The sequence below is a fragment of the Rhinopithecus roxellana genome, chromosome 12 (assembly GCF_007565055.1).
Source record: "Rhinopithecus roxellana isolate Shanxi Qingling chromosome 12, ASM756505v1, whole genome shotgun sequence".
Lineage (NCBI taxonomy): Eukaryota > Metazoa > Chordata > Mammalia > Primates > Cercopithecidae > Rhinopithecus > Rhinopithecus roxellana.
Window position 1 is genome coordinate 11,879,935 of NC_044560.1, and position 18,883 is coordinate 11,898,817.

The window sequence follows — 18,883 nt, forward strand, 5'->3', positions numbered from 1 at the left end:
TTATTCCTTTGAGCATCTACCTAATATTGGGATTGTTGGATTGTTGGGTCAAATGGTACTTCTGTTTTAAGCTCTTTGAGAAATCGCCACACTGCTTTCCACAATGACTGGGCTAACGTACATTGCCACACTGTTATTAAAACAGGCTTATTGCCCTTGTTTAACACATAAGAGGACAGAGACTCAGAGAGGTATATGCTTATGTGCCCAAAGGCCTCAGCCAGAAGGAGCAGGGCAGGGATTGGAACCCAGAGTGCTGCCGTCTCTGCAGAGGCAGGGGCTGGCAGGAGACCCAGGCAGCTGAGAGGCTGGCCCAGCCAGGCAGCTGTCTATAGCGAGAGGGGCCTTAGGGTTAGGCAGGAGGCTGTCCAGTTTGACAGCAGGGTCTAAGTGCTTCACGAGTATTAGCCGTCTTCTCGACAACCTTAGGAGGGAGAGTGTTATCTCCATTTTGCAGGTGGAAAAACTGAGGCACAGAAAAGTTACATGATTTACCCAAGGTCACTCAGCTGGGAAGTGGTGATGCTGGCTCCAGAGCACACACTGCTAACCACAGCACAGCACTGTTTCTCTGAGGAGACGAAGCTGGTCCAGGCACCAAGCCTCCAGGAAGCCCCCAAGAAGGAAGCCTATAGCCCAGGGCCAGCATCCTTGGGACCTTGACTGATCCCAGTCCTTTGGGGTCCTTGGTCAGATCAAGAGGGCACTAGGTCCTGCCTGCAGCTGAAGGCCTTTGGCAGCTCAGTACCCTGCAAGGTACTCGGGCCCTGGAACCAGGCAGCAGGGGTAGACCCTGGCCCTGCCCACACCTGGATTTGTGTGTTCCTGGCCAGGCTGCTTGAATGCTCAGAGCCTCAGTTTCCTCAGCCATAAAACAGGACCAGGAGTTCATCAGGATGTTGTGATGAGAGCAGGGGAGGTGACGACGCTGAGTTAAGCTCCATCCAGCGTGGAGTCCCACTCCCTGAGTGGTGAGCGAGCAGCGGCTGAAAGCACGTGGTGTCCAGCTCAATTTAAATCCCTCCTCTACCACTCACTGCATCAGTGACATTGGACAAGCGACTTACCTCTCTCTGCCTGTATCCCTTGTAAGTGGGGATAATTATAGTATAATTTGAGATTACATGATTAATCCATATAACGCACTTAAAACAGCTTCTGCTCCCCAGTAAGCACTAAGTGTGAACCGTCATTTAATAGAAGATAAATGTTAAAACATTAGTTCTGGCCTCTTTTGTGACTAAAGTGACCCTTCTAAGCAGGGTTGCCATGAGGTCAGAGAAAATAAGCTAGGAAATTGTGGTCTCAAGCCCTCACTTGGTGACAGGGTGAGCTATCTTTGCAGGCTGCCTTTCACCACAAGTTGCCTCCCGACTCCTCATCTCCAGTTTTCTCAAGGATTAGTCCTTCTCTGTGGGTGCTAGAGCTAAGTGCTTGTCAAGTTTATGAACTTTCAGAGCCATTTTTAGAAACAACCAGGCCTCCTCATTTCTATAAAGGCTGAGATGAGAATGGTCTGTACCATTCAAGGTTTGTCATTTTCCTCTGCTTTGACTCTCTCTCTTTACACACACACACCCACACACACACATACGCAGACAGCACGGCAGCCCCAGGCCCTGTAAACACATTGTTCAAATAAAGGAGACATTTAGGGGAAGTCTGAAGCACCATTTAAAGGTGCTTGCTCTAAATGGCCATGTCTAGGCAATTTGTCATAAAGTCTCCCGACTGTTGGCCAGAGATCACTTGTGCTGCAAATCTTGCTGTTGGCTTATAATTTTCAACTTTTGACCCTTTAAAACTGAGAAGCTGTGGGATCTTGGTAAGTTTTGGGGATGGGAGTATTTTAAAGTAACTTGTTAAGAAGCCATTTGGCCCTGGGAACGTTTGGGATCAGTTAGACCCTAAGGATCCCTGCAGAGGAGCCTAGATTGCCCTGGTACCTGCTCTGCTGCAAAGTACTTAATGATTCAAGAATGTCCCAGGGCGTGGCCAGGTGTGGTGGCTCATGCCTGTAATCCTAACACTTTGGGAGGCCGAGGCAGGCAGATCTCTTGGGTCAGGAGTTCGAGACCAGCCTGGCCAACATGGTGAAACCCCATCTCTACTAAAAATACAAAATAGCTGGGCATGGTGACACGTGCCTGTAATCCCAGCTACTCAGGAGGGTGAGGCAGGAGAATCACTTGAACCCAGGAGGCGGAGGTTGCAGTGAGCCAAGATCGTGCCACTGCACTCCAGCCTGGGCAACTTCTCTGTCTCAAAAAAAAAAGGAAAGTCCCAGGTCAGGGACTGGGCAGACTTCTTCCTGATTTCTCCAGAGGCTCACAGATCGCCCTGCCAAAGACAGAACTGCCTGATCTGCAGGCATGGGGCACAGACGGGTCGACACACACCTGTTGCTGGATAGGCCTGCCCAGCCTCCTGTCCTGCATCCCTGCACTCACAGACTCTGGGTTCCAACTGCCACAAACGAGCAGCAGGTCCTCAGCCTTGCCATGCAGTTTCCCATCTCCACCCCTCCGCCCAGGCTGCTCCCTCGGCCTCGTATGCTTCTCCGTTTTTGCTTTTGTCTTGTCATTCTTAGTCTTTCAACACAGCTCAAGTGTTTGCACCTCCAGGGAGCCACAGTGGTAAAGACCCCTCCTCTGGGCTCCCAGGCCCAGCGCCTCCTTCCCATCTGCTTCCGCAGACATTGTTTGAAAATTGCTTACTGACCTGGGCATCTTCCCCACCAGGCTGGGAGCCCCTTGAGCTGTGGATCCCTAAGCCCAGCCCAGGCCCCAGCCTTGAGGAGGTGAGGCCATGTGATACAGTAGTTAAGACCCTGCCTTTGGCCTCAGAAGTAATGCTCTTGCACTCCCCTCCCAGTTCCAACACTAGCTGGAGGTGGGTTACTCAGCCCCACAGAACCTCCATCACCTCCTCTAGATGTGGGAATATCAATAGTACTCATGGGGTTGCTGTAGGAATTGATGCAAGCACACACTCTATGCTTATTAACTCCAAGTCTTCACTGCGGGGTAAGTCCTATGCATGAATCGATTTTCCAGATGAGGAAACTGAGATGCAAAGAGAGTTTGAGGAGCTCGCCCAAAGTCAGTGGCAGAGTCAGAGTTCAAGGCCAGAAGGACCCTGCTGCAGAGCCTGTGCCCCTAACCACTGGGAAGCACAGCCCCCTGATAACTTATATGAAGCCTGGAACAGAGCAAGTGCTAAATAAACGGTGGCTGCTGCTGTTAATAGGTGCTCGGTTCATTTTTAATGATAAAGAGGTGGGACTGGGCACAACAGGGGAGGAAGGCTCAAGACCTATGGGAGGGAGAGAACTGGAGGAAACAAGAAGGAAACAGGAAAGCTTTGAAACTGGGGAGAGGCCATCCAGGGCCAGAGCAGGTGGGCTGGAGTGTGAGGAGGCCGGGGCCCAGGCAGGCTGCTGGAGGAAAGGGCTGAGGGCACCAGGGCTATGTGGCCATTTGGGCACTGGAATAGGATCATCTTTGGCTTCCCTGCTCTTGGGAAATAAAACTCCAAACTCCATCGCCAAGCACACAAAACCCTTTGTGTCATAATCCCAGATCAACTGTCTCACCTCGTGTCTGAACCCTGCCCCCGTACACCCTGTGCTCCAGTCCCCCCATGCCTCCAGCACACGCTGTTCTGCCTGTCTGAAATGTCCTTGATCTCTTCTGACCCTGACAGACTCGTACTCATCCTTTAATACCCTATTCAAATGGCTTCTCCTCTAGAGAGCCTTCCTTGGTACCCCTAGCTAATCATACTCTCTCTCCCCTGCTAGACAGTGAGTCTCAAGGCCAGGGACTGTGTCTTATTCAGCTCTGTGCCCAGTGTCTGACACAGAGCTGGGCACGAAGTGATCACTGAGAAACAGCTTGTTGAGTTTTTTATGGAGTGAATCTATCCTCAAATCAAGGGCAGGCCCTCACGGAACCACACACACGATCTCAAATCCCCAGTGTCCAGGAGGGCTTAGATTTGGAGGTAGGAACCAAGTGAGATTAAGAAGAGAACTGATACTTCTCAGGGATCCAGACTAGGGAAGTTCCCGCACAATTAGGGCTCCAGAACTCTGCTGTGTGCCCGCGACTGCTGCGGAGAGAATTCATACCTGGGACCTCAACCCCGATCCACTCCAGCACCACTCAGAGATAGTGGAAAATGAGCTAGAGGCCTGAGATGGCCTGTCCACTATCACTCAGTGGAACTCCTTAAAATGTGGAGCCCAAAACTAGCCCTGCCTGAGCTACCAGGAGGATGCTGGCTGTCACTCTACTTCTACTCTTACAGCCTACATCACATTGGCTTTTTCAGCAGCTTTTGGCTTGTGGTCAACTCAAACCCCCAGATCTTTTTCACTGGGATGGCTGCCAAGCCACATCTTGTGCATTTGATTTATGGCTTGGGTTAGCTGAGGCCTTCTCCTGCTCCCCAGAAGCCAACAGGAGGAAGGTGACGGGTTCTGTACCCCTAGGAGGGAGAGTGATTCCAGGCCTCCCAATCAAGATCCTTGTTGTTTGCATTTCCTAATCCCTTCTCCCAGAGGTGCCAAACGCTGGGACCTCTTGAGTGGGATTTTCATTAGCATTCAAGTCACAAGCCAGCGGGGCTCAAGCAGACCAACCTTCCGGGTTTCTGGGGCATGCAGTGATTCTGGAAGGCACCTAGACAAGGCAGGGAGAGAGAGGCAGGTGGTGGAGGCCCAGTCTTCTGAGCTTGGTGTCCACGTGCGCTGGGGATGGTACTTCATGGCTTGGAGCCTCCATTTCTCATCTGTACAATGGGAGTGACAAGTCTCCAACATCATGGCACTGTTAGGACAAAGCTGCCAAGGCAGGAAGTCCCTCCCAGGGCTTAGTACCTCTTTCTGTCTGGGATCATGGGCAGCTGGGGCTAAGAGCAAATGGGTATTAAGTCTCTGTGAATACCCCACTCCCATTGCTGCTGCACAGATGAGGATCTGCAGCGCTGAGATTTTCCCACCTTTGCAAATATCGTTCCTGCTGAGCTGAATGCTCTTCTCCTCAGGTGTCGCCTCTTTCAGGTCACCTTTGCAGAAAGGCCTTTTCTGCCCATGGCCCTTGAAGTGATCCCTCTGAGGTCTGATCTCAGCTCTTGTCTGTCTCCTTCGTGGCCCATCACGAGGTGTGCATGTCATTTCCGTCTGTCTATTGCTTCTTTCCCTCCTTCTCTCATCCACTAGACTGTCAGCTCCATGAGGTCAGGAACTGTGTCAGCTCAGTCCCTGCTGTTCCCCAGCCCCAGCACATAACCAGAACCCAGCAGCGTATGTGGAACAACCATTGCAGATTTCAGAATGTTCTCTCGGACTTTGGCAACAAATTCTAACTGTGGGATCCAGGGGACCAGGGGATCTATAGAACCAAAGACAGAAGCATGCTTAGTCCTCTCTGCCCTGAGCAAGGCCTCAGTTTCCTTAGCTGTAAAATGAAATGATAAAGAGACTAACTTTCTCTCTAAAGTCCTTTGAGCCCTAAAAGACTCTAAGTCGGCCCAGGAAGCGGGAGAGAATTGTATTGAATGGTATCGCCCCTTGGATTGAGAAAATAAAAACTTCTGCTAGGAATCTCTCTTGCTCTGTCACTTTCTCCACTGGCCTGGAAAAAAACTGTCCTGCGCAGGCCCAGGCCTGCAGAACCCACACTGAAAAAGTTCACAGGTGCCCTGCTGCCCTGGGTCCAGGTAAAGGGGCCCTGAAAGGTGTGTGGCAGCTGTGTCCCCGGGGGCTCCGGGGGTTTGTTGCCTTAACTGAGCTCACCAAGCAGGTAAAAAATTCCAGACATGTTCTCTGCTGACAGCTAATTGTGTCCTTTATTAATGACCATGGCTTTCTTGGGGCAGGTGGGAGGAGGGAGGAGGCCAGTCTCAGCCCGGAGCGGCTCCCCCAGGTGCAGCTGATGACCACATTTCTGGATCCCGCAGAAGGGGAAGTGCTACGTGAGGTGACCCTGAAAAAGCACCCCCCTCTTCTGGAGGGGGAGGGGGCTTTCCCAGGCTCCCCAAATCCCAGCAGGGGTGGCCAGTACCAGACACCGACAGAATGATGCAGGGATTTAGGAATCTGAGGGCAGGGTTCTGGGTCCTAAGCTCTTCTCTCAGAACATAGCCAGCAAGGTACAGTGGATGGCCTGAACAGGGGACCCGCATGTAGGGTGGCTTGGGAGATGCTCCCCAGCTTTGCCAGGTCCATCTCACCCTCACGGTACCAGGACTGGGCCTGCCAAACCTTACCTCAGTGGCCCACTACACCACCTGTCAATACAGCAGCCAGATGTGTGGGAGGGGCCTGGGCCTGGCCCTGCCAGATGTGTCAAGCTTTGCAAACACATCCGGCTTCCCCTCGGGCACATCGTGATTATTGTTTAACACTTGCTATTCCTGCATCTGTGAGTCCCAGGGATTACAGGCTGGGAGGCTGCAGCCTTCTGAGCCCTGTGGCAGTGATAGTCTCCAGCTGGGAGGAAGGGGATACTTGATCGGTCCCCATTTTCTCAGGAGGGGGAGGGATGAGGCATGAACCCCAAATATAGATGAGGAGGTGAGGCCCAGAGAGGGGCTCAGGGAAGAAGTGACTGAACCAGGACTTGAACCAGGCAGGAGCACAGGCCCTGAGGCTAGCAGAAGCCTGGTGTTCTCTGGGCAGCCAGGAGGTCAGTGTGGTTCAGGTGGAGGCGGCAAGAGGCCAGGCGGGTGGAGGGGAGTTCAGAGAGGAAAAGGAAGCTTTGTAGGCTCTTGTTTTGGGGGTTTTTGTTTCCTTTTGGAAATTCGGCTTTGTTTAGATATAGGGTCTTGCTCTGTTGCCCAGGTTGGAGTGCAGTGGTGGGCTCTCAGCTCACTGCAACCTCAACCTCCCAGGCTCAAGAGATCCTCCCACCTCAGCCTCCCAAGTAACTGGGACCACAGGGTCACGTCACCACGCCCGGCTCATTTTTTTTTTTTTTTTTTTTTTTGAGACGGAGTCTCGCTGTGTCGCCCAGGCTGGAGTGCAGTGGCCGGATCTCAGCTCACTGCAAGCTCCGCCCCCCAGGTTTACGCCATTCTCCTGCCTCAGCCTCCCAAGTAGCTGGGACTACAGGCGCCCGCCACCTCACCTGGCTAGTTTTTTGTATTTTTTAGTAGAGACGGGGTTTCACCGTATTAGCCAGGATGGTCTCGATCTCCTGACCTCGTGATCCGCCTGTCTCGGCCTCCCAAAGTGCTGGGATTACAGGCTTGAGCCACCGCGCCCGGCCCTGGCTCATTTTTAAAAAAATTTTTTGTAGAGTCATGGTCTCACTATGTTGCTCAGACTGGTCTCAAACTCCTCAGCTCAAGCAATCCTCCCCCTTGGCCTCCCAAAGTGCTAGGATTACAGGTGTGAGCCACCGTGCCCAGGCTATCGGTCTTTACTCCAAGTGAGAGGGAAACTGTTGGAGGCCTTTGGGCAACATGAGCTGATTGCTGTTCTGCAGAATCCTGGCTGCTGTGGAAGGCTGAATGCAGCTGGAGGAGAGCAAGGACATGGGAGAGCAAGGGAGAAAGCCAGGAAGCCAGTTAGGCTTCTGCCATGATGTGATGATGCTTCCACTCCACTGCCCCCTCTCTTCCCTCCAATGTGGGCGTCAGCACAGCTGGGCTGCAACCCCGGCTCTGCCGGCCACTCACTTGCTGTGTGACCCTAGGCAAGTCCCTGTCCCTGTCCCTGTTTGGGTCATGTATTTTGTAGTCATAAAATAAGGAGCTTAGCCCAGAAGATCGTGAAGGTTTTGCTGACTTCCAAGGCCTGAGACCCTGCCTTACTCTCCATCCTCATCTCCTTCCTCTCCTGGCCTTGAACCTCACGTGCTAGCAACCCTGAACTATTTGTAGCTCTCCACACACGCACCACACCGTTTCACGCCTCTGTGCCTTTGCACACTCCCTCTCCCTGCAATACCCTCTCCCAGCAGCAGCCCTGCACACAGATGGCCTGTGTTCTTCAGCAGCTCTCCAGCTTGGGGGCATCTCCTCCAGAGGTTGACCCACTCCCCTTTCTCAGTGCCCTGAGCACTTTGACAGACCACACACTGATTTTCAGAAGACAATAGAATGAGGAAGCCGTGGAGTCAGAGCTGGCCTCAGATTCCAGCTACATATCTGAAGTTGTTCATGTTTTTGAGCCTCTGTGTCTTCATCTGTAAAATAGAGATCATCATATTCTTACTCCCAGAGTCAAGGTGAAGATGCAGCAACATTGTTAAGCACCTACCCAGTGCCTCGCACGTGGTAGCTAGGATTTTTGAAGTCAGATTCTAGCTGCAGAGAAAGAGCCATTGAATGAATGGGAGGGGGTTACCCTGTACAGTGTGGCCCCAGATTCCCAGAAAGGTTCCAGCTCGGACCCCAGGACAACCTCCCAGCAGCCCATTTTGGGGAGGGGGTTCCTGCCCACCCCTCCTGTCACCAGCTCCTCCATCAGGGCTTGGTCAACGCTGCCTGCTGGCAGCCACACAACACTTGGAAATGTCCTTCCTTAATTGCTTCACCAGAGTGGGGAGTCACCCTGCAGGCAGATAATTAAAAAGTTCAGAGCTTGATTAATTGGGAGGAAATTGGAGGAATGGGGCTGCCTGCTGGGAGGGCGGGAGCTCTCAGCCCCCACTGTGGGGGAGCTGGGATATCGTGAAGGGAGGCAGGCCAGACCTGGGGCTGGGGGCAACGCAGGGGTCCAGGGGCTGGGAAGACCAGGCCATGAAACACCCTCACCGGCTCACCAGCCTTTACAGACTGTGGGGTTCAGTGTCTGGCTCACCTGGGAGACTGTGAGCTCCCCTACAACTGGGAAACACACAGCAGTCATGAAGGTCCTGGTTGCTCCAGCCTTGGGGCCAGGGGACCTACAGGCCTTGCAGCCTGTCACTCAGAGAGCTGTTACGGAGCGTCTGCTCTGTTCCAGCTCTGTGCCAGGCAGTCAGCAGGGCAGGTGCGGTGGCTGCCCTCATGGAGCTCACAGCTGGCGGGAGGAGGGGAGATGGAGGTGGAGAGACAGATGTTAATCAAATGCCAAGGACAAAGGTAGGAGGCCTTGAGAGCCTGTCACCAGGGGCTCCAGGAGGAGCTCAGAGGACTCCAGAGGCCTCGAGCAAAATCTCCAGTCCACACACAAGTTGAATGAGCTTAAGCACAAGATTCCACCTTTCGACCGGGCCTGGTGGCTCACGCATGTTATCCCAGCACTTTGGGAGGCCGAGGCAGGCGGATCATGAAGTCAGGAGATTGAAACCATCTTGGCTAACATGGTGAAACCCCGTTTCTACCAAAAATACAAAAAAAATTAGCCAGGCATGGTGGCGGGCGCCTTGTAGTCCCAGCTACTCAGGAGGCTGAGCCAGGAGAATGGCCTGAACTTGGGAGGTGGAGCTTTCAGTGAGCCAAGATCGCGCCACTGCACTCCAGCCTGGGCGACAAATAATTCCTGAAGCCTCTATCGATCACCTCTCAGGCAGACACTGGGGCTGGTGCCAGACCTTGGGGTTACCCACCATCACTATCACTGTGCTCACAGCCTGGTAGGAGAGGCAGACAGTCACCATCCTATATACTCATGCAGTGGCAGAGGTGCAGTGCCAGGTACTACTGGAGCACAGGAGAGCGCCCCCAGACCCAGCCCTGGCCGGGGACATCTTAGAAAAGGACCAACAGCTGATTCGGGCTGGAGTGAGATTTGAAGAAGGACAAGAAGGAGCTGGGTGGGAGCTGGGATAGCATGTGAGGCAGAGAGAGCTGCCTGAGCAAAGGCCCAGAGGCGAGACCAAGCACAGCTTGTTCTGGGAACTGGCAGTGCCTGCAGTGGCTAGAGCCCAAGGTGTGATTGGGAGCATGAGGGAGCTGAAGCTGGCCAAGTGGACTGTGGAATGGGAGGCCAAAGCAGGCCGGACTATCCCTGGGCATGAGGGAGCCACCAAAGGGTCTTCAGCAGAGGAGTGACTCGACAGATGGCAGGGGTGGCGGCCTGGCTGGCAAGGCCCGGGTGCCCCCTCAGGCAAAGGGGAGGCATGTTCGTGCAGCTCCCTGCCTCAACCTTGTCCTGTCAGCTGCTGGCTGGGTTCCACGAAGCCGGGTCCCAGCAGGGACAGACAGGGGGAACCTGGGCATTGGGGCAGAATGACTGACAGCCCCTGGGTGGTCCTAGTGGGAGCTACCCCAGCAAGGGCATGGCCCTGAGGCACTCGCTGGACTTAAGCTGTCTTGTCTAGGAAGGGGGAAGAGGGAGGAAAGGAAGGAATAAACAGGCAAGAAGGGAAACCCTTCATCAAGTGGGAAGGAGCTCCAGGGACCTTGAGGACGGGAGTTTTAGAAGGGACATGGACTAAGGCTGGGCACAGTGGCTCACACCTGTAATCCCAGCACTTAGGGAGGTCGGGGTAGGAGGATCACTTGAGCCCAAGAGTTCAAGACCAGCCTGGATGACATGATGAAACCCCATCTCTAGAAAATATAACAAAAATTAGCCAGGCATGGTGGTGTGCACCTGTAGCTCCAGCTACTCGGAAGGCTGAAGTGAGAGGATCACATGAGCCCAGGAAGTCGAGGCTACAGTGAGCTGTGATTGTGCCACTACACTGCAGCTTGGGTGATAGAGTGAGACCCTGTCTCAAAAGAAAGAAAAAAAATTAAGAACCTGGACTGTGGAGGCACATGCTCTGAGCCTAAGTATGTGATTTGGACAGGGCGCTTCCTTTCTGTTAGCCTCAGTTTCCTCATCTCTAAAATGGGAAAACCTCCCATTGCACAGGGTGGTCCAAGGAGAGCATGGACCAGGGAGGCTCCTGGCCCAGCACTGAGCACATCCTAGGCACGCAGTGCTTAGAAGCACCTCCTCTCCATCTCAGGAGGTAGCTGCCTGCTTTCAGCGCAGCTTTGCCCACAGTACGGAGGAGGATCAGGTATCATGCCCAGCCCAGCCCAGCCCAGAGGGACTGACTCTGCTAGGTTAACCTTGCAGCCAAAGCAGGAAGGGTGCAAAATGTAAAAGCCACTTTGCATGAGGTAGACCCCAAAACCCCACCCACTCAACCCAGCAAGCCCAGCCCTGCCCTACACACAACACAAATCCCTGAAAATATGCAAATCAGTCTTTCCGCAGTTCAAAGAGAATGTAAGGCCCAGCACTGGGTGTCTGAGCCACCCACAGCTGGAGTCCCAAGCTGGAAGAAGCCCTAGAGGGGGTGCCAGGCAGCACCTTCCTTGGATTGTGGATTGAATGATTGGATTGAATTGTGTATATCAATCCATTCAAATCTAATAGAGCTGAGGCCCAGAGTGGGCAGGAAGTAGCCTAGGCTCACGGAGCAAACGACAGTTTGCGGGGGCTGCCAGCCCCCCTACCCTGGGGCCAAGACTCTTTTCTCCATCCAGTCAAACTCCTCTCCCCAGCTGAAACCCAGAACTGACTTCCTAGAGATTCCAAGGTGGGAAAGCGAGCTGGCTGCACTTCAAACCTGCCACCGCTGACCCCAGAACCCACTCCCTGGCCCCTCTGCCCACAGCAGCCAGCAGGTAAGCCTGGTTCAAGGAAGGCATCTCAGCCCCCTGCTTAGTCATGGTCTCTTATGTTCCAGGGCCGAGGCCTTTTGTCTCAAAGTCCCAGTACCTGGCACCTACTAGGGGACTCAGTAAATGCCTGTAGAATAAATTTACAGCTCACTATCTCCCCAACTGGAGCTGAACTTCTGAGGACAGGGACTATGTCTTCTTTATCTCTATTATCTCCAGTGCTTAGCACATAGCAAATGGAGGCCAAGAATGAATGAATATAATAATAGCCAACACTTACATAGCACTTAACATGAGCCAGGCAGACACTGTCAGGGTGCTTTACTTTCATTAACTTGTTTAATCTTCCCAGCAAATATAATCAATATTTTATTCCCATTGTACAGACAAGAAACTTAGACACAGAGAGGGTAGGTAACTTGTTTGTGGTCACAGAGTTAATGAGAGGTAGAACTGGGATTAAGCCCTGGCCATAGCTCCACAGTCCATGCCCAGGTTCAGTTTCATCAGACCTCCTGCTCAGGTCTGGGAAATAGGAACTTGACCCCAGGGTGCAGACCTTTTCAGATGCCACCTCTACCCAGAACCACAGACAGTGCCCTCTGGTGTACAGGACCCCAAGGAAGACAGAGATGCTCCTTCCAAGCCTCGGCAGCCTGACACACTGGGCCTGACCCAGCGATTGACTCCGACGTGGCATCAGTTGTCTTTGGGATTAAGCCGGAGTCCCTGGGAGGAGAGAGGGGAGCAGAGGCAGCAGGCCAGCCATTGAGGCTTTGAGGATCACCCGATGCCAATTAACAGCCCCACCGTGCCAGGCCCAGATGGAGTCCTGCCTCGGCCTGACTCAGGGCTCACTCAGTCAATTATCACCTATCCCCAGAGCCCAGGGGGCAGGCGGGGAGAAAATCTGTTTCCCTGTAACCCTCCCTCCTTTCCCCGGCCCGCTGCCATCCTGCCCTGGGTTGCCTGGCGAAGGGCTCTGGGCGATTGCAGAATGCTGGGGCTGGCTGGCTGCTGTGAGCCTTGAGTCCTGGGTTTGAGGTCCAGGCACTACTTCTGCCGTTCTGAGAGGCTCCAGCAAATCCCGGCCCCTCAGCAGGCCTGACAAGATGGTGTCCAGCCGTGACACTCACCACTCACTAATTTCTGGGACCAGTAGCATTTAGACACAAGCTGTTCTGGATCACGAAGATCTAAGGTCAACCCCAGCTGTGCCATTGACTTGTTATGTGACCTTAGGGCGGTCACTTCATTCTCCCTGAGCCTCAGTTTCCTTATCTGTAAAATGGGAATGATAATGGTACCTAGTTGGGTGGGCGGTTTATGGAATAAGTTAGAGAATCCATGTAAGACACAGCACTGGGCCTGCCACCTGGAAAGTACACAATAAATGGGAATTATTTTTGTCATTCCATGCTGGATGAGTAATAATAGCCATTTACATGGCACTTACTGTGTGTTCTAAGTGCTTTGTGTATATCAATCCGTTCAAACCCACAGCCCCTCCCCTCGAGTCACTCCCTGTCCAACCAGGGAGACAGACCTGCCTTCATTCAGCAAAACTAAATTGGCTGAACATCTACCATGTGCCAGATCCTGGGATAGGTACTGGGGATGCAGAGGTGAAAGACCCAGCCCCTGCGCCAATCAAAGTTCACCAACCAGTGGGCAGAACAAAGTCATGTGCCACGTAAGTCCAGTGGTGGTCTGGAGCTTGACTTGCAAGAACCGACTGTGCACATGTTTTCCCAAGTCAGCGTTCAGTGATCTCAAGTTGGTAGCTCGGCATTTGCTCTGGTGGGAGTATTTATATCACACAAATTGGCAAACACAACCAATCAGGGCTTCTTTTCCCCTCCAGTGCAGTTTAACAGCACACCACTGCACACAGAGCATGTCTTGTGTGCTACAGTGGAGGTGTGAGCTGGCACTGTAGGAAAATGGAGGGCAGGCCGCCTAGAAGTGGGCACATACATCAGACTCACCAATCCAAGGGGGCAGGGAGATGGGGGAGAAGGGCATTCGGGCAAAGGGACCAGCATATGTGGCCCGATGTCCAGGGAGCTGCAAGCAGATGAGAGAGGTGACAGATGGGGCCAGAGAGGTTACAGTAGAATGGTCAATCCTCCCGGTCAATCCCAGGGAGTTTCTGGGATACAGGACTTGCAGTTTGAAAACTGAGATGCTTTGGTCAACACCCTAGTCAACAGGTCCCTGGGAAGACCATGGGGAGAACAAGTGGGAGGCAGAGAGGACTGTGAGCCTGATGATGGGTGGTAAGATCGAGATGACTCTGGTGGTACCCAGACAGGCACGGACTCAGCTAAGTATTTTCTCACCCACTTTCTCATCTGATTCTGATGGCACCCTATAAGAGGCACATTGATTCAATCAACCTGTATACATCAAGTGCCTACTACGGGCCCGCTGCTCTGCTAGGGCCTGGGGAAACCATAAGAGCCAGACAACCCCGGCTCCTCCTCCCTTTTTCCAGGTACTTTCAGTGCAGGGAAAAAGACAACACACAAGTTGACAAACCATTTTCTAACATAATTATGAATTGTGATGAGGAAACTGAGATTGAGACGGAACACAGCAAGAGACAGTTGCCTTAGCCAGGGTGGTCAGGGTGGGCCTCTCAGAGGAGCTGACATTTAAGCTGGGGCGTGAAGGAGGAAAAGGAGCCAGCCATGGGAAGAGCAGGGAAAGCATTCCAGGCAGAGGGAACAGCTTGGCCAAAGGTCTGGAGGTGAGAACGGGTTTGATGACCACAGGCGGGAGCACAGTGAGTGAGGGGAGGAGCAGGAAGCAACCAGGAGACCGTCAGGACCAACCTCACAGGCCTTGTAGCCAGGCTAGGCGTGGATCTATTCTGAGTGCAGTGGGGATAAATTGCACATGAGGGAGTTTTTAGACAAGGTGCCACAAGTCTGATTCATTTTAAACAGATCACTCCAGGGACTGTGGAGGATTGGCAGAGAGGCCACAATGGAGCAGAGACCCATTCAGTGGCTGTCTCTGTCATTATTCCATGCAGGCATCATTAGCCCCCTTTCCAGATGAGGAGACTGAGTTTCAGAGGGGAGAAGGCTTTTCCAAGCCCACACACCTGTCAGAGGTACAACTGCCTTCCTGTGTTTCAGGTCTCATTATCTTCTTCCCACTTCTGCACATGACATGCAGATGCCAGCAGGACAGGTTCCCTTCCCACCCAGAAGTTGGGAGCAGTGTGGCCCCCTGGGCGCTGTAGACAGTGGTCACCCAGACCTCTCAGAGGTAGCTGATGGGAGCTGAGGCCCCAGCGCACCCCACGGTCACACAGTAGACTTGGGATCAGAATTGGCCTATGCTACTGAAGAGCTATGCCTGTCTGTTCCTCTCTGGGCCTCAGTTTCCTCAAATGTCAACTAAGGGGGTAGGGCTCGATCCCCTTCCAGCTCCTCATTCATCCACCCATCACCTGCTAGGAACCCAGCATTATACTGGGAGTTTATAGTCCAGCCAGGTAGACACATTCATAAATAATTAAAATAGGTACTGTATACAAAAAAATTAGCCCGGCGTGGTAGTGCATGCCTGTAATCCCAGCTACTTGGGAGGTTGAGGCAGGAGAATCACTTGAACCTGGGAGGCAGAGGTTGCAATGAGCCAAGATCATGCCAGTGCTCTCCAGCCTGGTCGACAGAGTGAGACTCCATCTCAATAAATAAATAAAATAGACCCTGCCAGGGGGCTCAGAGAAGACTTCCTAGAAGAAATGATGTCTTAAAAGAGTCCAGGAGTTTGCCTGATGGCGAAGGGAAGGCATTCTAAGCAACAACAGCAGATGGACAAAAGCCAGGGGTGTGAGGTGGGCCTGGGGTGGGCATTGTACCTAGTTGAGTGTGGGAGAGCACCAGACACTGAGGTAGGAGTGGTGGGCAAGTACCAGCCCCCTGGGGCCCAGGTGCCCTGCAGAGTTTGGGCTTCCCATGTCTGCTGGGGAGCTGGTGTGGACATTTTAAAATAGTGGCTTCATTGAAATAAAATTCACATACCATACAATTTGCCTATTTAAATTGTACAAATCAGGCCAGGCGTGGTGGCTCACACCTGTCATCCCAGCAATTTGGGAGCCGAGGTGGGTGGATCACTTGAGGTCAGGAGTTCATGACCAGCCTGGCCAACATGGTGAAACCCTGTCTCTACTAAAAATACAAAATTAGCCAGGCATGGTGGCACGCGCCTGTAGTCCCAGCTACTTGGGAAGCTGAGGCAGGAGAATTGCTTGAACCCGGGAGGCAGAGGCTGCAGTGAGCCGAGATTGCGCCACTGCACTCCAGCCTGGGTGACAGAGTGAGACTCCATCTCAAAAAAAATAAAATAAATTGTACAAATCAAAGGTTTTTAGTGTATTCAAAGAATTGTGCAACCATCACCACAATCAATTTTAGAACATATTCATCACCCCAAAAAGAAGCCCTGTTCCCCATTAGCAGCTCCTCCCCCTGCTCCCCTATCCCCAGCCGTTGGCAGCCATGCATCGACTTTCTGTCTCTTTCGATGTGCCTGTGCTGGGCCTGTTTCATATAAATGGAATCCTGCTTTCATGGCTGGCTTCTTTCACTGAGCACAATGTGTCCAGGGGTCGCCTGTGCCGTAGCATGTGTCAATGCTTCGTTCCTTTTTATGGCCAAATAGTATTCCAATGTATGTACCATTGTGGATTTTTAAGTGACTTGGAAAGGTCTGCACTCTAGAGAGCTAGTTTGGAGAGTGGGTGGGTGGGAGGAGGCCAGATGGCGTGAGAGGCTGAGGAATGGGTGGAAAGAGCTTTCTAGATGCTGGCAGCGGAGGGAGCGGCCAAGACAAGACCAGAGACTGCTGAGGAGGGAAGACCTAGTAATTGATTGGCTGCAGGGGGACAGGGTAGAGAGTGATGCCACTTCCCAGGACAGAGAAGAGTGAGTTTCATGAAGCACAGTGCCATAGATACAGAAATGATACAGTGCCTGGTGGTGGGGGTCGAACCTGGCCAGGCAACACAGCAAATGAAGGGCAGCTTAGGGCAGGGGTGGTCTGGGAATCTGAGAGGGAGCCAGGACACTGCCAGGGGGAGAGGGTAGCCAGGAAGGCAGTCCAGATGGAAGGGCTGGCACCACACAGAGGGGAGAGAGAGCAGCCACCCACTGGCAGGCCCCCCGGGAATGCCCCACAGATGGAGGAGGGATGCTGAATTGGGTAGGCTGTCTCCAGAGAGGGAGCAGGAGGAGCCTGATCTTGGGGCCAAAACCCTTTGGCATCTCTAAGGATGGTTCTAGACCTTCCTGGGAACCTTGTGCCCCCATTCTGCAGAATGGGAAACCCGTTTAGAGAGGCCGACTGTTTGACCAGAGCTGGGGCTCCAGCCTGCATGTCCTGACTGCCCAGAAGCTCTAGGCAGTGCCAAGATGGTGAGGCTGCCCCTTCATCCAGCCATCAGGGAAAGGTCGGTGCCCAAGAGGAAGACGAGGGGAAGGGCAGGAGGACTCAGGGGACCCAGAGCCAGTGCAGTAATCCTCATGGCCACTTTGTGTGGTAGATGCTCTTACCAGTGAGAACAGTGTAGCTCAGGGAGGTCAAACAGCTTGTCAAAGGTCACTCAGCAAATTACTTTTGAACCAGATGGCTTAATACTGCCAGGAATTGTTATAAGTGTTTTTACATAAGTTAAGCAATATAAACTGACAACAACCCTAGGAGATAGATACTGTTGTCCCACTTTACAGGTAAGGAAACAGTTTAAGTGACTTCCCCGAGGCCACACTGTTCACACAGGTGGGTCTGGGTTTGCCAGCAGCCTGCACACTAACCACTATGTTCACTGCCCTCCTGCTTGCATGGCCTCCAAAGCCCATGCTCATTCCACTTAAGCAGGCAACTCCAAGAAGTATTTATGGGCCAGGTGTGGTAGCTTATGCTTGTAATCCCAGCACTCTGGGAGGCCGAGGCAGAAGGACTGCTTGAGCCCAGGAGTTCAAGACTAGCCTGAGCAACATAGTGAGACCCCCATCTCTACAAAAAAAAAAAAAAAATTAATAACAACAACAAAAGAAGTATTTACAGAGCACTTGCTGAGTGCAGATTCCAAGCTAGCCATAGGACAAGCAGCTGTGAGTCAGACATGGCTCTGATCCTGGGGGAGTTGAGAGCATGGCCAGGAGACCCCCAGAAAAATAATTACGGTGGGTAAGTAGAGCACTCTGAACCCAAGCAATGTTCTGGGCACCAAGAAAGGCAGGGTCTCTGAGGCCAGAGCTGGTTGAGGGTTGAGGGAGGGTGGTTTGCTAATACTTGGACTGGGCAGATAAGCCTGAAGACTAGAGCTGGAAAAAAATGAACTAGGGAAATTTATGTTAATTGTTTACCTACACAGAAACTAATGTTCAGAGAGGCTGAGTCACTTGCTGAAGAACCCACAGCACCCAGGCATGAAATGTACTCCTGGTGAGGGCCTGGGGGCCTGTGGATGGTTTAGCTGCATTTCATCCCAAGGAGATGAAATGTTTGTTGCAAAGCTCTTTCCTGTCCACCCACTTACCCATTGCACAATCCCTTGGAGGTATGATAGCAGAGCTGAGTTCATGAACCCAGCAGGCTGAAGCTGGGAGAGGGGCAAGGTCTAGACCCTCAGCCTCCTGATTCTCAACCCAGGGCCAGCAAGAAGACGAAGGTGGATTTGAATATGTGTGCACACAAGGCAGCTGCCTCTTATAGGCCCTAACCTCATACTCAGAGCTGCAGGGGAGGTGGACTCCGTATCAGGGATGATGGCCACAGCCCACAGGAGAAGCCAAATGCGGGCCGAGTGCAAATGTGGGCTGAGTGCAAGCAGTGCCCTCCTTAGGCTGGTCCTGGTACTGCAGGCCCCTTTTATTAATATTTTAATAAATTGATCACATACCAACTATAACAGCTACTATTCATTGGGCACCTCTACTGTGCAAGGCCTTGTGCCATGTGCCTTACGCTTAGTCAGAATACTCACAATGACCCTGCAGGGATGGGCCTTAGAATCCTAATTTTACAAATAAGAAAACTGAGTCTGAGTAGTTAAGCAGCTTGTCTGGGGCTGCACAGCTAATAAAAGGCCTAGCCAGTACTCAAAGCCAGGTCGGTCTGATTCCAAAAGTAGTGTTCTCTTCTGTTCTGCCACATCGCCTCTACACTGCCCTAGGACTTTTCTTTTGCCGTGTAATCATCTCAATTGTCTGCAACCCAGGAATCTGGTTCTAAGAATCAGTGCCCAGCCAGACATTAGTAAGCAAGACCGGAACCCATGCACACTGCCCCAGGCGTCTTCAGA

The 18,883-nt window shown here is 52.6% G+C and overlaps 1 protein-coding gene across 1 annotated transcript in view; it reads left to right on the top strand.

Moving 5' to 3' along the window:
* EPHB2 (EPH receptor B2) overlaps positions 1-18,883 on the top strand; it is a 205,764-nt gene that overhangs the window by 133,956 nt on the left and 52,925 nt on the right. The window lies entirely within an intron of this gene.